The following is a 26,746-nucleotide window of genomic DNA, read 5'->3' as shown; positions in this document are numbered from 1 at the left end:
ATATATAGAACAACTGGAGAGGATAGGGATAAATGAGTCCCTAAATTATAAGTTACTGTATAAAAGCCAACGTCAAGGGACTAATGTTTCAGGTATAGTACACAGATAACAGACTTAACATTATTGTGCCATACATCACTATGGGATCATGCTACACACTGGCAGCATTTCCTGATGTAAATCGCTGTAACCTATTCATTAAACTTATGGCAACTTATGACAGCAATGAGCACTAAATATACCTATTGTGTTACCTACATTATAGAAAATCATTTTTTTAATAATTAATTCTTTCCCTATATCTTCCCAAATTAGTTATATGTTTGTCTCTTAGCTTGGGCACATGGGAAGACAGCTAAGATCCAACAAACGTGACCAGACTGAAGTAGATACACTACATAAACTATCATTAATTTATTAGTGGAATTCATCTACAAACTTCCAATAATCATTCTTAACAATTTCTACTTGGTGCATGCACCTCTCAGTAGGATCGGGTATTCCACTTGTAGAAGATTTATGTAGAAGATTTATCTCTTCATATTTAGGACTGCAGAAGTATTGTTTTCTTGCAGTAGTTTTGGGAAGACTGGCTTCCTCTGAAACTAGTTTCAATTCCCAAACTTGTCTATGCCTTAAATCTGTTAAAGTATGACCTAGGAAATCTTAGTGCAGTGCTTCTAAACCATACAAATATTAATGTATATTCACCTCTCTTTTAAAAACAAAACCAAAAAGCCCAAACCCAGTAAAACAAAGCAAAAATGCAAAATCAAAATCAAACCATACCAAAAAATTTCTAGAGTTCCTTCCTCTTTCATGCTTGACTGTCTCTTCGTATGCTTTCATGATGTGAAGGTTGGAAAATCTCATTCAACTACTTCCTTCATTGATAGCTAATTTCCTAATCCTTGGTTCTGTAGTACAGAAAAGTATCTTTCACTTCATATGCTGGTTTCTGTTTTGTTCCTATTCCCACTTTATGTGTTCCTCAAGTAGCTCCTACGTTGCCAAATGACCTTTCTCCTTTGGTTGCATGTGAAAACAGAACAGGAATCCACTTCCCCATATTGCTCTGTTGTCTACTTTCCTCCCTCTTCTAGAGAAAGAAAATAAAGGAAAAACACATTTACCAGACAGATGACCTGAAATGACTTCAGGTTCCTGACTTCCCACTGACAGACCCTAACAGTACTCATGCCCCTACTCTTGTGACAGAGGGGGCCTTCTGTTCTTTCTTCCCTCTCTCTTCATCTCTCTGTTGTAACCCTTAGGTTGCATAAAGATGTTTTCACTGGTATTTAATGGTCACATTAACTGTGTCTTTCCTGCTTTGATAAAAGGGTCTGAATTCATGTTTGAGTCCCCCAAAGCAAGGAGTTCAAGTGAGCTGAGAACTCCATGGACCTTGGACTCTTTATGACATATTTCAAACAACTCATCACTGTCCTTTGGAAGGAATGAACTCAGAGCTGTAAATTGTCTTCAATGTTTTTGTATTCCATCATGATATTCCCTGGTTCTCATGTAAGGGTGGATACTCATTTATGTACTTACTAGACTGCTATGACTACTAAGGGAGTCCATCCAAGCTGAGGGAGGAGATAGAAGGAGGATGTTGTGCTGAAGGCCCTGTGGTTTGATGCTAGACTTCATGCCCTAGACTTTATAAAAGTCTTCGCAGAAAGGGCATTGTTACTCACAGGTTTCCAAAGAGTTGGCCTTGAATTTGAACCTCCAGTCTTTTAAACCTTGCTGCACTCAGCTTTTATAGTGTGACATTGGTCACAGTGTAGGGCACAAAGGCGGAGAAGTACACATGAGACACTGTGGCCTACAAGTGTGCGTGCTATGGATAAGGCAGGTTAAGACAACTAATTACTGTTCAAGTCCATTCTGTTCATGAAAGTAGAACAGAGCTGGAAAACATTATCAGTCAGTACTGCCTCCTTGGTCCCTGCACCTCTCTAACTTAAAAGACAAATGGCTTTCTTCAGAGTTGAACTAGACCATGAACGTTCATATTAACAGCGTGGATGATCATGAAGGGCTAGTGTGCAACCAGGATATAATAAATTAAAACAATATTTATATGACTTCAGGAATGCTGGGGGCAAAAATTTCAGATGTGACTGTGCCAAGATATTTCTGCATCACCCTTGATACTTTTGAATTTGTAGATGTTGCATTTCATTTCCTCTTCAATGTTTAAATTTAGTGTTATTCCTATGAAATATTTCAGGAACTTCTGAAAAGCACATGCACATCTAATAAGCGAGAGAGCCCCACACTTATTTCATTAGGTTTTGCTTTGCTCTCTAGCAGTGAGGATCTGTGAGACTAAAAGAGCTGTTATAGATATAATTGGTACATCAATGTAATGTTGCAAAAATCATTAACTTCAACCTCCACCAGCATTAAAACCCACTAGCAAAGGGCAAAAACCCCAGCTGACCAGTAATTTTTATAAAAATTATCAACAGCTATTCTGTGGCACCCTCCCACCCCCAAATGAAAGCCCGTTAAGAAAAAACAGTTTTAAAGTCAAGTCAGGTTATTTGATGACATAGTGAATACAACAAAACAGTTTCCACTACCACTCCCTAAATTGTCAGAATGAAATAGAGAACTAGCTTTAACTCTGCTGTAATGTCTTTCTTAAGCACATTTCTCCCTAGAATTACAATGAATGGCTACCAAATTTCTTGTAATCATAAATAAATTACATTTAAATCAATAGGTTCTAAAAACTTCTGTACATTTGAGTCTTACTTTCAATATCAAGTGAATTTTATAAAGTATGTGAAAGCTATAATCATTTTATACTCTGAAAACTCAAAACCTGTGTTTGCTAGTCTGTAAAAATATGAGTCTAGTTTCAGAGAATAGGAATTATTCTCCCACTTCCTCAAAGAAAATTTTCTTCCACGGTTTGACCAAGATGTATTCACTTTTGTTAATGAACCATCCAGTCAAGTTCTGAGCCTGATAGCTAATTATTTTTGACACTGTATGGCAGATTTATAAAACAACTTCAGGTACACTTTTTTTTTTCATACTGATGTCAGAACTAAGTTAAAAAAAATGTAACCAGGATTAATATTATAGTAGATGAGTTGCCATACACAGACTTCAGTTTTATGTTCATTTCAGCAGAAACACAGATTGGAATTTGGATTTATACAGCACCTTTCATATTGAAGATACCTTAGAGGATCTTACAACCTAAGTTATACTCTGCCAAAGCACTGACTATGAAAGTAAATATGTGTCCAGCAATAGCTCACATATATCTCTGGAGCTATTTTTATTGAGGAAAATATATTGGACTTCTATTCATTTCCAAACATGCCACAAACTGAACAACACAAGTGAACTATCACCAGAGGTATAGAAAAGCTCATTAATTAAATTACCTACAAACACAGACGTTGCTGTGTTTTAAACTTCTAGGCATTTCGCAAACTAGGACCTTACAGAAATACTCTATTCTTTGAGTAGTCACTGACCTGCAGGGGTTTAATTCAGTTAAAATGGTCTTGTACAGACAGTCCTTTAGGGGCTGACCTTTCTCCTAACAATAGTCTGACTGAATTCATGGAACGATCCATATCCTACAGGGACTTCTGTAAGCTTTGGAAGCTCACCCTTTGCTTAGAATTCATACATCACATTTTCTAAGAAATGGCTGTTCCTTAGAAAACAAGTAAATTTTGACAAGTTTTGCTCAGTTCTAAGGATTTTTATTCCTCCTTGTATGGTCTTTCTAGCCATTATTAATATACTCTTTTCTATTTCTTGTATGCATTCATATTTTCTTTCTTTTTCAGAGACTGCCCATTTCTCTTTTGTATTCTTTCCCAGGCAGCAGTTAATAGTAGTGCTAGACTAGGGGTTAGAAATCTTAGAAGAATATTCATAAAAGTTCCTGCTAGTAAGGCAATATCAGCATGCTTCTGAGAACTGTTCAGAACTTCAGACATTCATAATCTGCCTTGAAAACATACTACTACTATTGTTTTTCTATGACTCTTGCAAAGTTTCCAAGTCTTAGAATGACTGAAGTTATGAGCCAATAAAATACAAAGTGTTTCTTGTGGCCTGTCATGTAATGTCACCTTATTTTCTGTTAACACTTCAGCAGAAGTTCCAGCAGTTCTTTCCACATGCAGATTGAAGGATGGACTTTAAGGGGCCAAACATAAACTGAGATATTGGTGTCCCATTTCTCATAATTTTGCCGTTAGACCTGAGGTCAACCCTCTCTTTTACTGTCTATATGCCAGATTTTGATTTCATGCGTGCCAAGAAGTCAGCTAGTATTCAACAAAGAGCAGAACAAATTGGCTTTTTTTTTAATCTCTGTTACCTCCTGGCAAGGTGTTCTTAGTGAAAAATCTCCTGACTGTCAAACGGCACCAGTTCTCACTAGACTCATGTCCTAGAAGATGTTTCCTTGGTGTTGAACTGGCAATTTGTTCATATCTTAATAGTGAACATTTTTAAGACAGCAAGAGCAAGTATACAGAGTCCCAGCCCCAGATGGCTTTTGCATACTGCATAATTCCAAATCCATAAGGTTCAAATTGTAATAATACATTTTAGATTCATTTCCTTCTCTCTCTAGTTATAGTGTATTTATAGGATTCTGATACAACATGGCATTTAAGAGGTATGTTAAAGCCTTCCACATGACTGATAGCCCCATTTTCTCATCCAGAAATAGTAGTATCATCCCCATGAAGCATCTTTTTCATTTGCTTACAAATTTTAACAAGTAAAACAGTTTGGGGGTTTTGGTGTGCAATATTTATGTGATGCGCTTGACCAGAATTCTCCCAGAAAATTTGAAAATATATCACTGAGCCATAATTGGGGATCAGAGAGCATAATTTCCTCAAAAAACTTTTATTGAAAACTCACTATAGTATTTATCCACTTATTTAAAAAAAATACTTTAAATTACTAACTTAGTAACTGAGAGTTACTATTCCCAACAGAGTATAATCACTTTCAAGCTAGCATGATATCAGATTGTACTTTCATGCATATATTTGGTGCATATTTATTTTGGTCACAAGAAACAATTATTTAGATCATTGACCATTCAGTGACAAAGACTTTATTGTAAATGCACATTAATGACAGTCTCCTTTGGAATGTGTTGAAAATTTTGCAGCTAGATCCCATCTCAGATTATGTAATTTACTAATCCCCTCCTTGTATGAAAATTAACTGAGCTGTCAGGAAATATCCTGCTGAATATACTAAGTTTTGGGTTTAATTGCCTATGAAAAAATGATAAATTGAATATATCTCTATGTCCAACATCTGATAAGTACATAGCATGTTCATTTTCATAGCTTTTGTTGATCAGGCAGATCTGGTAAAAAGTGATTAGGGATGGCAGTTCTCAGCACACCTGAGGAGCACGCATACAAAACAATTTATTTAACAAAAGTAGTTAGATTACTTCCAAGACATTTCATAGATAAATATTTATTATTTGTTCTATTTATAAGTTAGAGGAATGTTATTGCTCGTAATATTAATGTAATATAAGTAAAACAGAGCTCATGTTTAAACATGTTTATAAATGCTAATAAAAAGTATACTATTTTTTTATTATTGTTGCTGCATTTCAAAATTAAAAATTATAATACCAGCATCAATCCACTGTTCTGGACACTTATTATGTTCTTTAAAAAAAACTCTGCAAACAAAAAGAAATTTTTATGATACATCTGTCTGTAAACACATGCTCCTGAAAAACTTTAAAAGGTTATAAATGAAAATATTGTTTGCTACACACCATGTTGGAGAATAAGGATTTGAAACCAAAAATTAAAGTGCTCCCAGAATATTCACTTGATACCAGTTCTGCAGCTGAGAAGTCCACTCAAATATGTCAACTATTTTAGCTATTGTATAACTGGAAACAAAAGTCCTCTCAATTGAGCAGGTGTTGGACTACTTATAAATGTGTATATTAAAACAAATAAATTCAAACCCAGTATTACAAAATTAGCGACCTAACAAGTTTGTAATTAAATCTACATTTTTATTTTCAAATGATATTTATACATTTTAATGACATACTTATACATGCACATTGTAACTTTTATATATCTATATCTATAGAGGGAAAATACTAAATGTCAGAGAAAAAAAACTAAAATAAGAAAATCATCATCTTCAAAATAATAGTGCTGCATCTAAGGGAAAATGCAGGTGAAGTGAATTCTAAATTGCTGTGGCCTGAAATACTGGACTGAAAGAAGAGCTGCGTTATGAAAGTAAATTGTTTCTCTCTGAGTTCCCTATAATAGATGAGGAAAACTGCTAATGGCTGCATAATAAATTCATTTTACCTAAAAATATTTCTGACTGGTTTAATCTTTTGTGGCACTGAACCTTTGCCATGGAAACTTCTTTTCAGTATTTAGTGGTATTCACACAAATACCCTAGCAAGATTTAAGCAATTAAGAGATCGGAACAAATGCTTTTCTTAGTATAATACAAATTAATTTAAAGGAAAACTATATCACTATATTAAATAATGATGTTCTAGTTGTTCAAGAATGTGAAAACTTTGTTGAATTTACTCCGGCTGAATGTTAAAGACTGTAAGTGCAACTAACATATATTTGCTTTCATCTGAGAAAACATACTCTGGAATCAAGTGTGAATATTTCAAATGTCTGTTCCTTGAAATCTGATATTTCTTTTAAAAGGAAATAAATTTAATTAGTTCTAAACTTGTGTCATTCAAAGGTGAAGTGTTAGTAAATTGATAAAGAATTATTTCAAGAAGGACTTCTTCATTCTTACATCAGCTAGAAACTTCTCAAAATCTGGATTCCTTGTGGAAATACCAACAGTCATAGTATGATGGAACATAAATATGATATTAGAAATAATTCTAGAAAACATATCCTTCAATAATACAATAAAAAATTTAGTATTAAGGGGTGCTTTTGTAAAGCTTACTACATAGCTGGATTATACATGTACCTGCACAGGAATTTGTTGAATTTAATTTACCATATAAAAACAAGCTTGATAAGAATATTGGTTTTATGTCTTTCTGACATTATAGCAAAAAAGCCTAAGAGAGTCTTAAATTCTTGAAGAACTAGGGGTGGAGATTGCGTTGGATTTAGCTGGGATAGAGTCAGCTTTCCCCACAGCAGCCCTCCTAGTGCTGTGCTGTGTATTGATAGCTAGAAAGGTGTTGATGACACACCAGAGTTTTGACAACTGCTGTACCTGTGACATGACAACCCTGGCTGTACATACAAACTGGGGGACAAGATGCTGGAAAGCAGCTCTGCAGAGAGGGATCTGGGGGTTTTGGTTGACAGAAAGTTGAACATGAGTCAGCAGTGTGCCCTGGCAGCCAAGAGGGCAAACGTGTCCTGGGTGCACCCAGCACAGCATGGCCAGCCGGGCAGGGAGGGGATTGTCCCGCTCTGCTCTGCGCTGGTGCGGCCTCGCCTGCAGCACTGTGTGCAGGTCTGGGTGCCACAGGATAAAAAGGGTATAAAGCTACTGGAGAGTGTCCAGAAGAGGGATACAAAATTGGTGAAGGGTTTGGAGAGGAAGCCATATGAGGAGCAGCTAAATTTGCTTGGTTTGTTCAGCCTGGAGAAGAGACTGAGGGGAGACCTCATCACAGGCTACAGCTTCCTCACAAGGGGAGGAGGAAAGGCAGGCACCAATCTCTTCTCTTTGGTGATCAATGACAGAACCTGAGGGAATGGCAGGAAGATGTGCCAAGGGAGGTTTAGGTTGGACATTAGGAAAAAGTTCTTCACCCAGAGGGTGGTGGACACTGGAACAGGCTCCCCAGGGAGGTGTCACGGCCCCAAGCCTGGCAGTGTTCAAGAGACTGGACAAGGCCCTCAGACACACGGTGTGACCTGTGGAGTTGTTATATGCAGGGACAGGAGTTGGACTCAGTGATCTTTGTGAGTCCCTTCCAACTCAGGACATTCTATGGTTTTATGATTCTATGGGCAGTGCTGCCACAGCATCAGGAGTGTCTGTCCAATGCCACGCTAATCCCCAAATGCCAGTAGGCTGGATGTGAGCCACAGATTAGGAGAGGACATAACAAGGATAGCTGACCAAGCTGACCAAAGAGGTATTGTATGCCATATGATATCTGCTCAGCAATAAAAGCTGAAGAGGAGAAGGGAGATGACAAAGTGGAGGGACATTTATTAAGGAATTTGTCTTACACAGCAATTGCTACACGTATTGAAGTCCTCCTTCCCAGGCTGTGGCTGGACATCACCTGCTGATGGGAAGTAGAGAACAAATCTTTTTGCTTTTCTTTGCTTCTGCCTGTGCCTTTGATTTTCTATATTAAATTACCTTTATCTCAACCCATGAGCTTTTAATCTTATTTTCTTCTCTTTTCTATTTCTGAGGAGGGGGACTGAGCGAGCGCCTTGGTGGGTACCTGGCAACAAGCCAAGGTCAACCCACAACATTGAAGTTATAATACAAACTGTAATGATTTATTAATCTTGTAGACAGTTCCGTACTTTGAAAAGCAAGCAGATGAAGTATGGAGTGACACTCCATCCTGCTTCAAGGTAATGGAACATGATTGAAACAATTATATATTATACATTACTAGGAAAAGTACTTGGAGATAACACCGACTTTTTTAGATGTGGGGCAGAATGAAAATGGAAGTGATTTTCAGTTCTGAATGTTGTGTTTTATTATTTTCCTGCATAGACTTTTAAGATAAAAGTCTGAATAACATAAGGCACTGTAAGTCACATATTTAGTATGCATGCTATTTTGAAGTCTAATTAAGTTACTGATGAGGCGCACTTAGTTTCTGAATTTCATTTCACTTCAAAGCAAATATTCTAAAAAAATTGTGGTTTGTTGCTCTTCTCATGAGTATTTGCAAAGTGATACTGAAGACTTACAGCTTAGTACATTTCGCAGTGTTAGATTTTAAAACAATAATGCACATGCACGGCTCTTGAATGTATCTTTGTGCACACATTTAAAAAAGCTTATGATTTTTCAGTCTGATCAGAAAATAAGAATTTTGGTGTACTTCATGCCTTGTGTAAGACTTATTGTTCTAACTGTATCACAGATACCGAGATAATGAAAGTCAATATTTTTAAAATCTAGAAAATTATTTTTAAATGGTAGTTTTAAAATCTGCTATAGCCAATGGAAAGGTTACCTCCTGATTTAATAGTGGTTTGAAGTCTAGAATTCAAAGTTGTTTGGACATTTAGTGAATAGATTTTTGAAGGGAAAAAGTTTTTTATTTGAGAGAGAATTTCAGGTGATTCAAAGGATTAAATTATTTTCTCATTCTGAGTGAATTGTCTCCACTGACCAAAACCAGGCACCTTAATTTAGGCCCTGTCCAAATCTACCATCTGAAGTCCTGTATACACAGTCATTTAACTGACAGTTAAATTCTTAAATGCTTTTTAAGATCTGCGCCAAGGTGTTTAATGTTTTCAGATATTTTTAACCTGCTGCAATACAAACAAAGCCAAACTTCATTTGCAGTACTTTCACCCCCCTTAGCCCAGGACTGGCATTCACCTTATGCAATCTCAGTCTGAAGGTTAAACTGACATACATTATCATTTTTTGTAAGGGGAGTTTTCATCTGGGTTAATACCCTGCAGGAGCTAATCTCACTGTGGCATCAGGGATGAATCAGAATCATTGCAAGGAAAAGGACTCTGGAAAAGTGGGATGATGGCAATGCTGACCAAAATTAACATAAACTGGCAATGAACAACACTAACACAACCCTGACTTCACAGCATATTTGCTATTTGGCTACATATACTATGAGTTTTGGACTCACTGGGCTTTTGGCATACATAAAACATGTACATACAGGTTATATCAGAATTTAGGGGAGGTTCAGATACCAAAGGCAAGTTGATGAAATACTTTGAAATGCATAATTTGACTAGAAATAAGACTAAATCTATTTTCTCTGATTGAGTACAATGAAGAGCAAAGAAACAATGCACTTTAAACTTTATATGGAATGACTAAAATCGAACATAAAATTATTGAGCTCATTATTTGTGGTGGAAAATTTTCTCTTAATGGAGAATTAATAACAATATGATTTTGGTATATAATATTATTTTTCCCAAGAAAATAACATTCAAGAAATTCCATCATGAAAAAAACAAGCTAAAACTCATTCTTATTAGCTGTCAGATTTATTTATCTAAATGAGGTACAGTGGAAGGTGGTTGCCATGGCTACAGCAGAGCTCTGGAATAATTTTTCTTCTTCCTAATTGTTGCATATTTGTGTACAAACAGCTTAAGGACAGCTTACATTTTAAATCTGGGACCTTAAAGCCACAAGAAAAAAAATGAATTTGAATCTCCTGCTGACAGAAGGGTACTCTGTAAAAAGAAACATGATGAATGAAAACTTGTCACTGTAGAAATTTGTCTACAGTTGTCTGCATCAATCCAATTTTTTTTCTCTTTGTAATATGCCAATTAAGAACCTTCCACTATATTTACCTCTGCATTCTTTATGATCATACAAGCAGAAAAGCATAGAATCATGGAATAGTTTGAGTTGGAAGGGGCCTTCAAAGGTCATCTAGTCCAACCCCCCTGCAACGAGCAGGGTCATCTCCAACTAGATCAGGTTGCTCAGAGTCCCATCCAGCCTGGCCTTGAATGTCTCCAGGGATGGCACATCTACCACCTCTCTGGGGAACCTGTGCCAGTGTTTTACCACTCTCATTGTAAAACATTTCTTCCTTATGTCCAGTCTAAGTCTCCCCTCCTTTAGTTTAAAACAATTGCCCCTTGTCCTGTCACAACAGTCCCTGTTTAAAAGCCTGTCCCCATCTTTCTTATAAGTCCCCTTTAAGCACTGAAAGGCCACAATAAGGTCTCCTTGGGGCCTTATCTTCTCCAAGATGAACAACCTCAACTCTCTCAGCCTGTCCTCACAGGAGAGGTGTTCCAGCCCTCTGATCATTTTTTGGCCCTCCTCTGGCCCCTCTCCAACAGGTCCATGTCTCTCCTGTACTGGGGACTCCAGAGCCAGATGCAGTACTCCAGGTGGGGTCTCACCAGCGCAGAGTAGAGGGCCAGAAACACCTCCCTCAACATGAGACTTTGGGGAGTTGAGGTACCTATAGATTTTTTTTCCCAGGACAATCACATCAAATCTTACATTCTGAAAAGAATTTCAGTTAATCAGATGGGTTGAAAGAGCAACTCTTCTTCAAAGATCCTGTGACATATAACATCTGATTTTTGCCTAGTTAATATAATCATTTTCCATTTCTTTAACAGAATAATGCAACTAGAAATGTACTTTCAACTTGTTCAGTTAAATATTTATTCTTACAAGCAAATACAGACATGCAAATAGGTTCATCATGAAAAAGCAGAAGACAGTATTTAATTTTAATAAATTATTTTATATCAAATTTTGCACTAATATTATTCTTATACATGTCAAGGAGCCAAGGAGATCAGTACAGGTATGCTGAACTCACTGAACTCACACATATTATCATTAAGGCCAGGATTCTCATACTTGAGGATCAAATTTTAGTGACCTAACTTCATAACCAGGTATTGCATTGAAACAATCTTCTAGGGTTTCAGACGTTTTTAAGTCAGTCCACAGTCTCAGGACTAGTCAGAGGTAGGTATGAGCAGAACACAAAAATACGACTCTTCTAATATATTGTGGGTAATAATATGTAGCATAAATATGGTGAGGCCTTCTACCCTTTTTTCATCCCTTTTTAGTTAAAAGAATCAGAGAACATAAGAACATATAAACTGCATTTCAGTTTAATGGAGGTTCATTAACCTTTCCCCCCGACCCTCCCAAAACATCAGCAGAACACCACTTCTAATCATGCAAGTTTCATGACTGAGTACAACAGAAGGCCTCTACTGTGGATTAGCAGAAGATTCTGGTATTTTTCCCTCACTTGTGTGTAACATATCTTTAGTTCATATAATACGCTGGTTTTACTTCTTCACATTCCCAGTTGGCTAAAGTCTATTTAAGGCTTTCTTCACGTATAAAAATTTAACCCCATATCTACCCTGGGAGTCCAAGGAGTTAATTGTTCCCACTGCCTTCCAGTGCTTGCAACATCTTCCCATGGATTCTCTGTTTCTGCCACAATCCGCCACAGAATTCTCCTGCTTTATGACTTTACTGAACACTTTTCAAGAGTAATGATGTCAGGATTTGGTCCACACCGGTCTATTTGAACAGAAAACCTAATGGTGATACACAATCACATTTCAATATTTCTGTTTCCTAAGTAACCTGGCAAAACTGAAATCTGGCTCTGGATTTATGCAGTCACACAAACACAAGCTTAAATGAGACCCTGCTTTCTAGAGTTTAAAATATCCAATTATAGCAATTATAATCAATTTGGAAATTGGCAGACTTTCAAAAGTTGTTTGCTGTTATATTAAACAGAACAAAACTTTTTCTTCTTTGTATTCAGGAAGAGATTTATTTAGTAGTGATGGCAAACTACTGATTCTCTTTTTTTACTGGCTCACAAAACATCTGAACTCTACCAAAAATAACATATGACTTCCAAGGATTTTATAATCTAATTTTGTACAGATTTTTGACATCTACTACACTACGTTAAAATACAGGTTTTATTGTAATTGGGATTTTGTACTTACATACTACTAGGGTATAAAATTTATAATAAATTTTATACTAAAAGGAGTAATAGTCTTCATTTCATACCTACTGATTTTGATCTTACTGAGAAAAATTCACTCATTATTTTATTTGCTCATGGCTTTAATCATTCATTTACTGGCAGTGCAGTTTAAACAGATTGAAATGAGATATTCAGACACATCTGTCTCAGATGATAATTTATAGTATTTAAGAATCTAGATGATTCACTTTTTAATAGCTCTTTTCATGAATTCTATATGACACAAAAGCTGATTTCATAACACTCAAGAATAATGAGGTTAGGAAGAAATAATTTTTAAAGGTAGATGACTTCTTACCTTTTAACAATGCTTTTGAGTATATCTTATGGATTTCATATGGTTGTAAAAGTAAAAGGTATAAAATGATGTCAAAGAACACTAAACTGGCTGTGTAAACTCAGAGCTTCACTAACAGGCCTATATAGACCTGTTTTAGGGTACACATAATTCTTGTAATAGATAGAGTTGATTGTTCAGCACCTTGCAAAACTAAATTTACAGCAAATAATATTTTCCTTCTTAGGATGTGAAGTTGAATTTATGAGTACTCTGTTCTTGTATTCCCAGTCAAGACATCTCTACGCTATATATTTTCTATAACTTTTCTAGCCTTATTGTGTCATTTTGATTAAGTCCTTTTCTAAGTTGAGTTACAGAAATGACAGAAGTTTCAGTTAAGAAAAAAGTTTCATTACTCTGGCTTCTGTAGAAACACAACCAAAATGTCTCCCTTCCAAAGCAACGTTTCACTGTTTCAACTGACAACAATTTCTCTCTTGCACTCTGTGGTCATGTTCTCCTCATTCATGGCTGTATTTCTTTTGTGATTAATTGTGGGTTTCATTATATTTCATTAATTCATTGTATTTCTCCCCCTCTTTTGCTTCTAAGGGTTTAAATCATCGTTCCATTCAGAATTCTCATTATTAAGCTCAAATGCATCTTTAACTTTATATCTTAACAATACACCACATCCTTATTACTCTAGTATCCAAGATATCATTTCTCATCTTGCTATGTACAGATGATTCCAATTTGTGTCAATACCCTTCATTGTACTTTCATACTTTGATCATCATTGAAAGTATTTTTCAGAATGTTTCCAGAACTGATTCTTTAGGACATCACTTGTAAACATCCAGCCCGTAAGTTCTCCTTTTTAGGGTCAGCAATGACTTCCAAGGTGCAGTAGGTATTGTAAATACCCTACAGTTCTTGTATTAGGTTACATTTTCAATACCTTCATATACACACACAAAAAAATCATTTGGCCTATTCTCACAGATGCTGACTGATAACAATTCTTGTCAAGGAATTAGATTATTTTAACAAAACAAAATAATACTGTGGTCTGACATATAGACCCTGAATGAGACCATATTGCATATCTCAGTGTCTTTTACATATTTATATTCTTTCTTAGTACCAGTAGTATGTCTTGCTTGCTGAATATGTCCTTTGCTTAAAATTGTGCTTTTATTTTTTTCCCTTTGTTCCTATGAAGGTTTATATTCCATGTCAAATGTCATGAGCATATTAACATATTACCATGAATCAGCTAAGCTATTAAAACTGGATACCTGCACACAAGGTAACGCTAATCCTTAAGAAAATGCAGATAAGCAAAGTCAGTTCTATTTGAATTTTCTGTAATGGTAGGGACATTTAAACAGATGCTACTTCTAAATTCCACTGTATTTTTTTTTAATAAGGCCTTCCTATGGGCTGAATAAGTTAAGTGTTTAGAAACCTTTCCTGGGGCATTTAGAAGCACTTCTCCACAGACCATAATGTACAAATTCCAAATAATCAGGGTTTGTATCATTTCTTGAAGCTTTACACACCCAGCAGCAGTGTTTCTGGTGGTGACATACTAGTACTGCAATGAAACTTTGACCTTCTAGTCCTTTCTGATGGAATCTATCTTTTCAGCCCAACTACTAACATGAATATTTTTATCTGTACCTGCTTGTATTCCTTCCTTATAGCCTACTGATTAGGAACCATGTGAGGGGTTAATTCACACCTTCTAATGTCTGAAAATAACTTCTGAAGGAATTCTACTTTTCTAATTGAAAGCATTGCTTAATATGCTTTATTGTTTGCTGCTTCTCTTTCAGAGAAAGACTACTGTAATGATTTCTTGGAAGAAATAAGCATCTTAATTTAAGTAATGGTTCAGGAAAACATACATTTAGTGACTAAATAGAGAAACATAATTCAGAAGTAAATGGGTGGTTAATAAACCATTCAGTTTAACTCTCAACAAATTTTATTTCCAAGTTAACCTTCATAAAAGTTGTCACAGACTTTACTTTCACATTAAAAACAGACAGAACATTTTAATATGGAACAGTATATTCACAAAAGACTATTAAAAGTGTTAGCACTTGAACTGTTAAACAGATTCACAGTATGTTAACAAAAAAGAAAATATGAATTATTAAACTTCATTAAGCTTATTATTAGTTCTAATTTTAACAAATTATACTAAGGCGACTAACAAACATAAACACATTATATATATAAATATATACCTGTAGATAAAAAGACCTCTAGCTTGATTACTTTTTCAGCTGTTGCATTGGTAGCAAGAAGAACAGAGAGAAAAACAAGAAAGTCATAGTCCACCTGAGATCAAATTAACAAACCTTTGGACAGAGGTATGCTGGATATCATCTCCCATATACAATTTGGCTAAGACACAAAATTTTAAAATGTGGAAAAGAGTGTCTCACAGTGTCCCACAGAAATCAGTGCAGAGTCCTGTTGACTTCAGTGTGATTAGAAGAAAGCAATGTTTTTTATCAGCTTTGTTGAAGTTTTGACAGAAACCCCTTAGACAAGAGGCAAACACTGTTCGGTAATGAATACTAAAAATAATTACATACATCCAACCATCATTTAAAAGTTAAATTTTCAAATTAAAGAACTGACTAGGAATAGTTGATAGCAAACAAAGTATTTATTTTATTTTACTTTCAGTCTAATTTTCCTCATCACCTTGCTAGGATAATAATTCCATTTTAAAAGAGAAGAAGGGAGAATTGGTAGAGACAGTCTACTTAGAAGACTGAATGAACAGCTCAGAAAAAGCAAAAGGTATTATTAGTCAGGGAAAAAGTAAAAATCTTTATAAGTTGGAATTTTCCTTATTCTTATTTTCAGAACCTTCTTTACTTTGGTGTGAAGTGGTAGAGAAAGAAAAGAATAAATAAAAGGAAAATCAAGTGGCATGCCTTCCTTACACAAACACCTACTTTTCCCTCCAGGTTTTGTAAGATGATCTGGAATTAATATCATGCAATATATAGAATAAATATCCAAGCACAAAATTTAGGAGTTATATGTTGTAAGGAGTGTCACAGAATAAATATTAATCAGGAAACTGACTTTAAAATAAATCCATTAAAAAACTCCAAATAAACAAGAAACTATACTTTCTTTTTCCAGATAAAAATGTCCATAGATATACTGTCACAGAAGAGTAGTTTGCAATTCAACTCTATCTTCATTTCACTCTTCTGTAAAAGGATCGCCTTTGTTAATGCAGAGATTGGTTATCTTAGTCTCATTGGCACTGTAGGCAATATTAGTAGAACTATAATCTCTGGCAAATTATTCCTTTTTCTTATTGACCTTGCTATTGCAACTTTTTGTATTAATATGTAAATTACTATTTCCTGTTTGATTTTCAGGTTATTACTCTTGCTTTTATCACCTTTAATCATCTTAAATAATTCCTCCCCATCTTCTTTGTTGCCACCTACTCAATTTTTATAGGCACTTATATCAGACTAACTAATCCATCCCTCCTCTGCTTTACCTTTTTTCTCACATCCCTCTTCCCTAACACCTCTCTGTAATTCATACTAATGTTTTTGTTATATTAATGTCTTAGTGTCCTACTAACAAATTTGCCAGTATTCTGAAAAGAAATACAAGAGCAAAAAACAGCACTTCAAAGACACTGCAATCACACTGCACAGTATAACTATAGATAGGAATTACTACTTTGATCGTTGAAGTTTTTTAAAGAATGCTAATAATGGTTGAAACCAAACCTTGCAGAATGTTGTTCTCCCTCAGGATGGGTGCAGCAGTTTACTGTCGTGGAGTGACATCTCCGCTCCAGCAGGGAGCTGAGAGTCACTCCGGCAAAGGAAAGGGCAGTGTCCCCTCCTCTAAGGCACAATGGGCCCAAGCAAGATGAGCAGAGCAGGGCTGGTGACATGAACAAGTCCTGTCAGCAACCCAGTGATCATCATACAAATGTATGGTGACAAAAAAAGGCCTGAGGTCAACATGGGACGTCCTCTCAACAAGGCAGGAATGCCAGAGGACAAGCTGGGCAGAGGTCTACTTGCAGTGTTGCTCAAGTGAATACTGCGGGAACGAGACAAGCTGCAATGGAGCCCCAGGCCCCTGGGCAGGGTGTGGGTGCACAGAATCACAGAATGGTTGGGGTTGGAAGGAACCTCTGGAGATCATCTAGTCCAGCCACCTGTTCAGGGCCATTAGGGCCTCTCATTGTGCGCAGGTCCCTGTTATTTTTTTATACTTTTCAATATCTGGTAGTTAAAAAAAAAAAATCCTTTTTTCTCACCTTACGCACTTTATTCCCATTCACATTTTTTCCATTTCGCATTTTTCCTTCAGGTATGTGACTGTGCATTGGGAAGAGGGTAGAGAAGAGAGGAATGGGAGGAGAGGGTGGGCTCAAAGGAGAGCCCTGCATCTCCACTAGTGCCAGTGCTGGGCTGTTTGGCCACCCTGCTCCTCCAGACTTACTGTTGTATTTGGGACTGAGGCTGGTAAATAAGTGATTTCACCCTTTGGACAACATGTACTATAGCATGTCCAACTCCAGTGTTTGCTAAGGTTAGCTAAGAGATTGCCTTTCCTCGGGAAGACAGGCTGTTACCAACTGGTTTATTCACCATTTTTACAACTGATAAATAACTTTTTGCCTCCCTGCTTCCTGCCTGCCTTCCATCCATGCATTGTACCATCTAAATTCGCTGCCTGTGCCATGTCTTCATTTGTACTTTCAAACTGGTATTAGAAACACCTGCCTAAATACGTAATGCTATTCTCTATTTCCCACCCCTAAATTTCTTGATGCCAGTTGATTTTTCTTTCATTTACTTCACTGGGTGCTGGATAGGTTATGTATTTCTAAAATCCATCTAACTATGATAAACAAGATATGTGAGATGTAATTTAAAAAAATGGATAAAAAGGAACCATGGACACACACAGCTGTAGTCGAATATAGCTGTCAGTTTCTCTCTCATCCTACAATAGGCATTGCACCACATTAAGCAAGGGCTGCATACTAAAGCCAGGCATTTCACAAGAGGTGCTGAGCATCTCTGAAGTAATCCCTCATCCAGGGAAGAACACTAAAAATGGGAACAAGAGAGAAAGAATGACCTCAATGACTCTGATACAACATTCAAGCTCTGCAATGGCAAAACTATTTTTAAGAATTTGTAAAAAGATGAGTAGCAGCATTTGGAAGAGTCTCTTTCAATGTGTGCTAATATTTTGATAATTTATGATAAGACATAACAATATACAATTTAGGAGATCTTATTACTTGTGCATTTTGTTCTGAGAGTATCTTAACGTCTATTTGGCAGAAGGTTTTTCTGTCTGGAAGTTTAAAAAAAAAGCCCTCTGCAATGTCATAATGCAAATGTCATTTGTAAGAAGGTTGCAAGATTTCCTCCTGTGAGTAATCTGCTTCCTGAGTTTGTGTTAATTACTTGTACAAGGACAAAAGAAACAGATGTTTATTTGTGTTTACACTATGCAACGGTAATTCCTTGATTCCAAGAGAGACCAATGCCTGATGTAAAAAAGATTTTTCATTTGCTTAGTGAGTAGATCTATGCTGGAACACTAATACATTAAAAGCTAAAAGCCCAGTACTCAAAGCAATGAATATATAATTTGGGATGCTGTAATCATTAAACATCACAGAATAGTCTGTCCTAGTACACACAGAATGATTAAATCTTGGAATTCAGAAGTTTTTGTTAAAATATGTTCAGTAAAGGTCTTATATCTTTCTTGATTGTTCATTGCCTGTAATTTTTGAAGCAATGAATCTCTTTTTATATGTACAACAATAAATAATAGAGCTGACGAATGAACTGATCATGTACTAGTTATGAGGACAATAAGAGACTAATCTCCCTTCTGGACAGCAAAAAAACTAGATTCAAGGAAATAAAAAAGATGTTTATAAATAAAATATAATTTATACACTATTTAGTATGTTTCTTCTTTATAAATGTCTTAAAAATAAATTGGTATATGAACTTTGATAAAACAAGCATTCCTTGATTGTGAATATTAGTGTTTTAAATTGAAATTGCTGAGAAAATTCTATTCAGACCAAAAAACGTACAGAAAAGGCTTATATTAAGATGACTGTGACTAAGCTGTTGCTGGTTTTGCTTCATCAGTGTCACTAACATATTATTTCTATATCTTTTACAGCATCACTATGTTCTCTGTGTTGTTTTTGCCTAAAGCATATCACTTTCCTGCTTATTTGAGCTGACAGGATGATTTTCTTGATTTTCTGAATATTCAGCATCATCAAAATTGTACTTTTTTTATCCATGCATAATTTGTGATACGAAATGTTATTCATGTAAGTTGGCTTTCACAAACATTATATAATCAGATTAAGGATACAGCCTTTCGATGCAAATGAATTAGCAAGTGAAGTATGAATCACAAAATGTATCATGAGAATCTCATTTTTGCCTGATTGTCTCTCCTATTAGAAAATCTTTGTTAGGAACCTACAGTCTTCAGTTCTTTTCTCTTTTGCAATGATGAGAGTGAAGAGAGTCTCAAAGCCATGTTGAAAGCCTTGGTCCTGGCTGAGGCATCCCTGTGGTCTCTCTAAAAAGAAAGCTTCCTGGTATGGAGATAGCCTTCGTGGAAGAGTGAGAATGAGAGGTGGTTTATTTCTCTTTTAACTTGCCATTTCCCTCCTTCCTATGCTCAGAGGAAAAGTACAAAGAATAAAGCTGCAGTGATCATGCACTGGTGTAGTTCGCAGTCCCGAAGGATGCCGGTCAGGTGAAGATTATGTCAGGACCCTGAATTTTAGAAAAGCAAAATTCCAGCTGTTCAAGGAGATCCCCTGGGAAACTGCCCTTAAGGACAAGGGAGCAGAACAGCTGGCAGATCTTTAAGGATGCTTTCCATAGAGCACAAGAGCTGTCGATCCACAGGTGTAAGAAATCAGGAAAGGAAGAAAAGAGACCCACGTGGCTGAGTCGAGACCTGCTGGTCAAACTAAAGGGCAATAGGGAAATGCACAGGCAGTGGCAGCAGGGACAGGTATCCTGAGAAGAGCATAGGGAGACTGCCTGGTTGTGTAGGGGTGGGGTCAGGAAAGCCAAGGTGTGGCTGGAGCCGAACTTGGCAAAAGATGAAAAGAATAACAAGAAGGGCTTCTACAGGTATGTCAGCCAGAAAAGGAAGGTCAAAGAAAGTGTACTCCCCCATGAACATGACTGGCAAACTGGTAACAACAGACGAGGAAAAGGCTGAGGTATTCAACAAATGTTTTGCCTCAGTCTTCACTGGCAACCTCTCTTCCCACACCTCTTAAGTGAATGGATCTCAAGGCAGGGACTGAGGGAGCAAAGGCCATTCCAGTGTAAGAGAAGATTGGGTTCAGGATCACCTGAGCAACCTGAATATACATAAGTCTATAAGACCAGATGAGATGCACCCTTCCACTCAAAATTCAGTGACTAACATATGTCTTACAATTATTTAATTACTCATATTATTCTCATGTGTATTGAAAACCTCTAATCATCAAGGTCATTGTTAATTACCCATATGCTAGACACTGGGAATTAACTTCCTGATTTGTCAGCTGGACATTTATTTTTGAAGAAATAATTTATAAAAAAATACTTTTCTACAAAACACTCTGATAAGATGGGAGAAGTCAAGAAAAATATATGTCAAACAATGCTGAAAATCACTACGGGATGTTGCTTCTAGTCATCTTTTATTTATATCCAATTCATAGTTCAATCTCAGAACTAAAATTCACTGGTAAGCTGCTCAACTCAGGTTTGTAGGAAATCATCATTATTCTTTTCTGACAAACAAGTTGTTTGCTAACAATTAAAATTTTTTTCTTTTTTCTTGTCTTCAGCATCTTATTTCCTGTATAAGCTCTAAAGGTTTCTCACCAATAATAGATGTTATTAAGTAAAAGGTTGTATGCAAAAAATAAGGTCAAAGAAAACCTGTCTGTTCTGACCCAGAAGGAAAAACAAAAACCAAACCAAACCAACCAACCAACCAAAAACCAAAAAACAAGCACAAATAAATTTTTTGTGTTGGTTTTAAAAGCTGCATTGAGAATGAAGTTATTGAGAAAATGCTTTCTAATACATTTTAAAACTAACACTCTTAAAAAATAGGTCAACTTTTTATAGCCTAAAATGTCAATCTCTGAATATCTTTTCCTTCTGTGCATGTTCTGTTGTTTTCATATTTCCTATATGTAAAATACACAAATAATGAAGCAACAATCAAACCAGGACACACTTTTTTTCTTTTTTTTTTCTCTGGTTAAGAGAACTAGTATTCAAGATTGTCTTGTTTTCTGAAAGTGTTTTATTTATTTACTATTTAAATTATCAGAAATTAACTTAAAAAGGTGTTTCCAGCTCTTGATGTGAGACAGCTAATTCCCAATATTTGTATACCTTACCACAGAGGAAAAGAAAACTTACTGACAGTTGATTTGCTTTGTTTATTTAATGCTCACACACTTAATAAACATAGTCTACAGGTCTCCAGAATTTCTGAGGAAAACAAAACAAAACAAACCAGAAAACTACTTCTCTAAAGTACTGAACTCTACTTAATGAAAGACTGGTAATCTAGTCTTGGCAATAGTATTGGGCAGTACAAGACTAAGCAAATAAAAGCACATCTAAGACATTTCCCCAGAGACACTGTTCTTACATTCAGGATTCAAGCAGTTTCTGCAGTAGCAATAGACAGCAGTTACTCCCATCACACAGCTGGATAAAATGAAGTCCCAGGCATGCATGCACATCTTGTCTTTCAGAAGTGAAATTCTGATTGGCAAACTCCTTCTACTGCATTTCAGTCTATGGTGTTATGAATTAAATAGCTGTAGAAGAAATATTACCAAAAATTTCCAGATTTATAGTGAGGCAACATTAATGACGAGTCTGGAAATTTCTCTGTTGGATTTTATTTTTTATATTTCTTTTATGAAAAGAAAAAATACTAAGATTCTCAAAGGAATTAATAATATCCCTGAGATTTGCTTTTCAAAATGTATCTTGGGGATATTAAAGATGCCGGATATGAAAATTAATTCTGTTTTGATTCACCTCAGGATGTGTGAAGCTAGTCACTCCTGACAGACTAGGTGCTGGCACTAGGCTTAGAATTTTAGAAAAATGGACATTGTTTATATTAAGATCCCAAGGTGACAGATATGAATGTTGCCAAACATTAGCAAAAATTTAGGTGCTCTGCACCCATATTAATTATTAAGGTAGAATGACCATTTCCACTGGAATGAGAAACGTTTCCTCAATTATATTCTCTTGCACACTAGAACTGTTTGAAAAAAACTGTGAATTAGAGTAGCAAAACAAAAACAAAAATCCCAAAACAACCCCATGGATTGTGCAAAATGAAGACATTAACTCTCATACAAGCCACTCTTCCTGGAGACCTCTGAGTGTATCCCCAGAAGCTCTGAGTCTCCTTAAATCAGGTTCATTTCAATAGAAGTTGCTAGTCTCTTGGGAGGTGCTCAGCACCTTGAAGGATTGGGCTTATGAGAGAAGTTTGAGAGGTAAATTATGCTCTTCAACCTATATTTTCCCAGCCCATACTTCTTTACACCTCATTGCTAAGTGACCTTACATGGTAATAACAGCTGAACTGAGTAGATATCTGGAATTTTAGAAAGTAATCACAGCTTCTGCTGTAGTGCCTCCCTGTTGCTTTCAACAATTTATGAACAATAGCTGATGATGGTTAAATAATTAATTCAGCTAAAAGAAAAAGAAATCTCTGAATAGATTTAATATTGTTAGGAACGGGAAAATGTCACAAGAGGTAGAAAAGAATGAAAGAATTCTTCCCATTCTATTTCAACACCATAGTTTCTCACTTCTGTGTAAAAGATGACAGAAAGACATGGGAAAGTCATTATATCCTACCTTCTTTCAACAGATACAGTGGGGGTTTTTTCTGCTTCTTGGTCCCTTCTCCCTGAGTCAAAATTGCATCTATGCCTATCTTAGGCTAAGTATTAATCTGAATGAACTCTTGTTAGTTCTTGTTTTTTACTTCAATGTTTTATTGTTAATGCATATTCTTGATGTTTCTTGAAGACAACACAACGGTGTTTAAGAAAAGGGTTGGTCTGCAGTGTTTATCTACTGTAAACTATCAATTAAAAAAAAAATAAAGAGAGATAACATAGATGTGAATTCACTGTAATTTAAGGTATTTGCAAAATTCCTATTTATTTAAACTAAAATAATTTTAAGTGACGCATTGAAAGAAACATTGAAACACTGAAAGAGTGATATTTCTCCTTTCACTCATGTAGTAGTTGAAGAGCAACTTATATTCTTTATATTCTTTGGACTGCTGTGACGGGAATAACCGGAAAAAAAAAAAAAAAGGTCTTAATTCAGCATAGCTGATAACAGCTGCTATGTACAAGAGACTTGTGCCCAGTGAAATTACACTTATATCACTGGGCAAAATACCTTGATTTTCATTAGTGCTAGGACCATTTCATGGCAGGTAGACAATATAGAAGAGAGTGCAAATGAAAATTGCTCTCATTTAAAAGGCTTTTTAAAATTAAAAACCCAGCTGCATAATAACATTTATTGTGCTGCCCTAAATATAATTTCCTTTGTCACTCTGAGAGACAGAATATTGGGCTAGATGGGCCAGCAGTTTGACTTAGAAGGACAATTCTTATGGATTACAATGAAGTAAGTAAATCAATACTCTTCAGCATATTGACCAAAGGACATTATGAACAGTTTTAGATATTTGCTGGATGAGAGATGGTAAATAACACTCAGAGTAGAGAAATGCAGTGTTTTAATTCACACTGTTAGCAAAATATTAGAAGGAAATCATCTTAAAATTGAGAAAAAATAGCTGTGAAATGTTTTTATGAATGGTGAAGGGGACCAGCTCATATAAGTGAGAATTTATTAATGTTGGTTCACCTAATATAATATACAAACTCAGATATGCTGAATGAAAATAAAGTGGAAATGAGCAACATGTAAATATATATAATTTTTTGCAATTATCAAATATCTGAAGGAAAGAAAAAAAAAAGAAAAACTTACAGGGGAAGTTATTCATTCGTATTTTAAATATAATTAGAATGATTCATTAAATGGTTCAGAAAAAAATGAATGAGAATAAATGGCCTGAAAAATACCTCCTTTCAGATTAGGCTTAAAGCTTTCCTGAAAATGTTGTTGCTCTTTTCTCTTAGCACATTTCATTGTCATGTAAAAGGCATCATTTCTAGAACAAAAATGAAGGAAAGGTACATACTTTAGCACCTCCAGGGTTTGCTGTTTTTATCTCAGTATAAATCTCTTAATCACTTCTTCCTATCCTTCAATGTTTAATCTTTCTATCAAGCAATAACCGCTACCATGCTACTTGCTACACCCCTCTCCTCGATTAAGAGCCTTTTCTTGCTTCTCCAAGCTTGCATAGTTTTGCCTATCACATAAAAGGCCACAGTTGAGACAGGAGGAGTATAAGCAGAACAGAAAAATAATTTTCTAGGATTTCTTAGTTTAAAAATTGTGCCATCCTCTACTAATGAAAATAAAGCATCGTTGCCCTCCAAATGAGGCCCTTAGTAGAGTTCTTAGAATAGATTCTGTAGATTTCATAGCATTTCTCTTCCTCTTACTAACTGTTACTTTTCAAAGTTTGGCGAACAGAGTTGCAATTTCTTTTCATCTAGTTTACTGATAGTAACAAAAAATACCTTGTTATATAGAAAACTGTCTGAAAAGAATGGTGTGCTTCCAGCATATTCACCAGAGAAAAAAAATTGCCAACATACTTACTTGTAGAAATATAACAACACATCTAAAATTGCTTTTCTCTTTTCTTTTCATTTTTTCCCTTTCCTTTCCAACTGGTTACACTAAGGAGAATTGTCTGTTCTCTGACATCTGTAACTACTGCTCAGATTTCCCAGAATGCAAACCCTCTGTAGCTGCAGGAGGTACCAACTATCCACAACAAAGATGTCTACTTAATATCTAATCAACCTTTTAAAAGTAGCAGCAAAACTATGTTTTTTATCAATGTTGATGACTGGTTCTTCTAGTTATACACATAAACATCCACTCACTACCAAAATACCTATCTGAGCTGCATGTTTCCAGTGATACTCTGGCCAGAGGCTTCCCTATGAAGAAAAAAACCCAATATTTGTTTCCACTGAAAATATGAACAGATATCCTCTGAAATATCTGAATTCAATAAGCTATTTTAAAAGCTAAATTGGCCCTAAAACCTGTATTTTCCCTCTAAATCTCAAGGTCACGAGGGATACCCTAGAGTGACACCATGCATATTTTGCTTTGAGAAATAAATTACCTTCCATCACCTCCCCCCATCTCTGTGGCAGATTCAGCTCCTCCTTATTTATACTTGCTTCCTTCAAGGTTGCGTAGCATACCTTGTTATCTTTTTCAATGTATTTGTTATCAGCAGTAGTTGCCTTCAGATACAGGATGTTCTCTTCACCTGTGTAAATTCAATGTCAGCTTGAGGTCAAGTACACACACACACACACTAATATGTGTCAGAAGTGTAACCGAACTCTGCATCTACATTTAAAATTTTTCCTGACTTCTGGGACACAGCCTGACAAATCATATTTAAAAGAAGATAGCTCCAAGCTCAGCAGTTTGTTCATCAATTTAAATTCAGTTTTCAAGGTAGACAGGACACTATTCTTGAAGTACCTATGAGGAAACTAGACCTGGATAGCTATTTTGAGTTAATGTGATTCAACAATTGCCTCTTCGAAGTGTCACTTAAAGTATCTGCCCATTCATCTGAAGTCTGCTTAATGCAGAAAACAAAATAAAAAAGGTCTTAGATAAACATTTTGAAACTCAGCCTAAAGTCAGGCCTGTATTTATATTCTTAGTCATGTGGGACAAACTTTTAGAAAAACTGATCATTCCGTTTCTCAGAGAAATCAATGTGACTTGCAGATAATCAGCTGTCTGAAATACTGAGGCCAATTTTTGAGTGTCTTCAGTATGTCATCTTTATCATTTTTGTACTCTGCACTGCTAGTAAAGAGAAGATTTTATCAGAGGCATGAAAATTCTGATTTATTTAACCTTTTTTCTCACTTTAATTCTTTGCAAAATAGTATTCTTTAACATTTGCTCTTTATTTAATTTGTGAGTTTCTTTTATATTTGTATGTTTCTCTTTATTTCCATGGATATGTATTAAGAGACAAAAAAAAAAAAAAAAGAGTAAAACATTTTCTCACATCCTGTCCCTTCTTATCTAGTCACCGACTTCCAAAAAGCCAGGATTTCATCATGGAAACCCAGAACCTGAGTTTGAAAATACAACCTGCTGCCTACTGCAATTTCATCTGGGAGAAAAGCTTCTCATTTTCTTTGGCAGAGGTCTAAGAAAATATTTCAAAACAGCATTTGCTGATCTTACAGCATAGTTAGTGTGCTTTCTTCATATTTAAGGCTTTTAACAGAGTACAAACTCTTATCTCTCATCAACTGATTCTCTATATGTTTGTTTATTTTTTAAGGTGCCTTTTTTTTTTTTTTAAATCCAGAATGTTTCTTCCATTCTGGATGAGTTAATTGCAGTACCTAAGAAACAAGACT

The sequence above is a fragment of the Caloenas nicobarica genome, chromosome 2 (genome assembly GCF_036013445.1).
Source record: "Caloenas nicobarica isolate bCalNic1 chromosome 2, bCalNic1.hap1, whole genome shotgun sequence".
NCBI lineage: Eukaryota > Metazoa > Chordata > Aves > Columbiformes > Columbidae > Caloenas > Caloenas nicobarica.
This window is presented reverse-complemented; position numbering follows the sequence as displayed.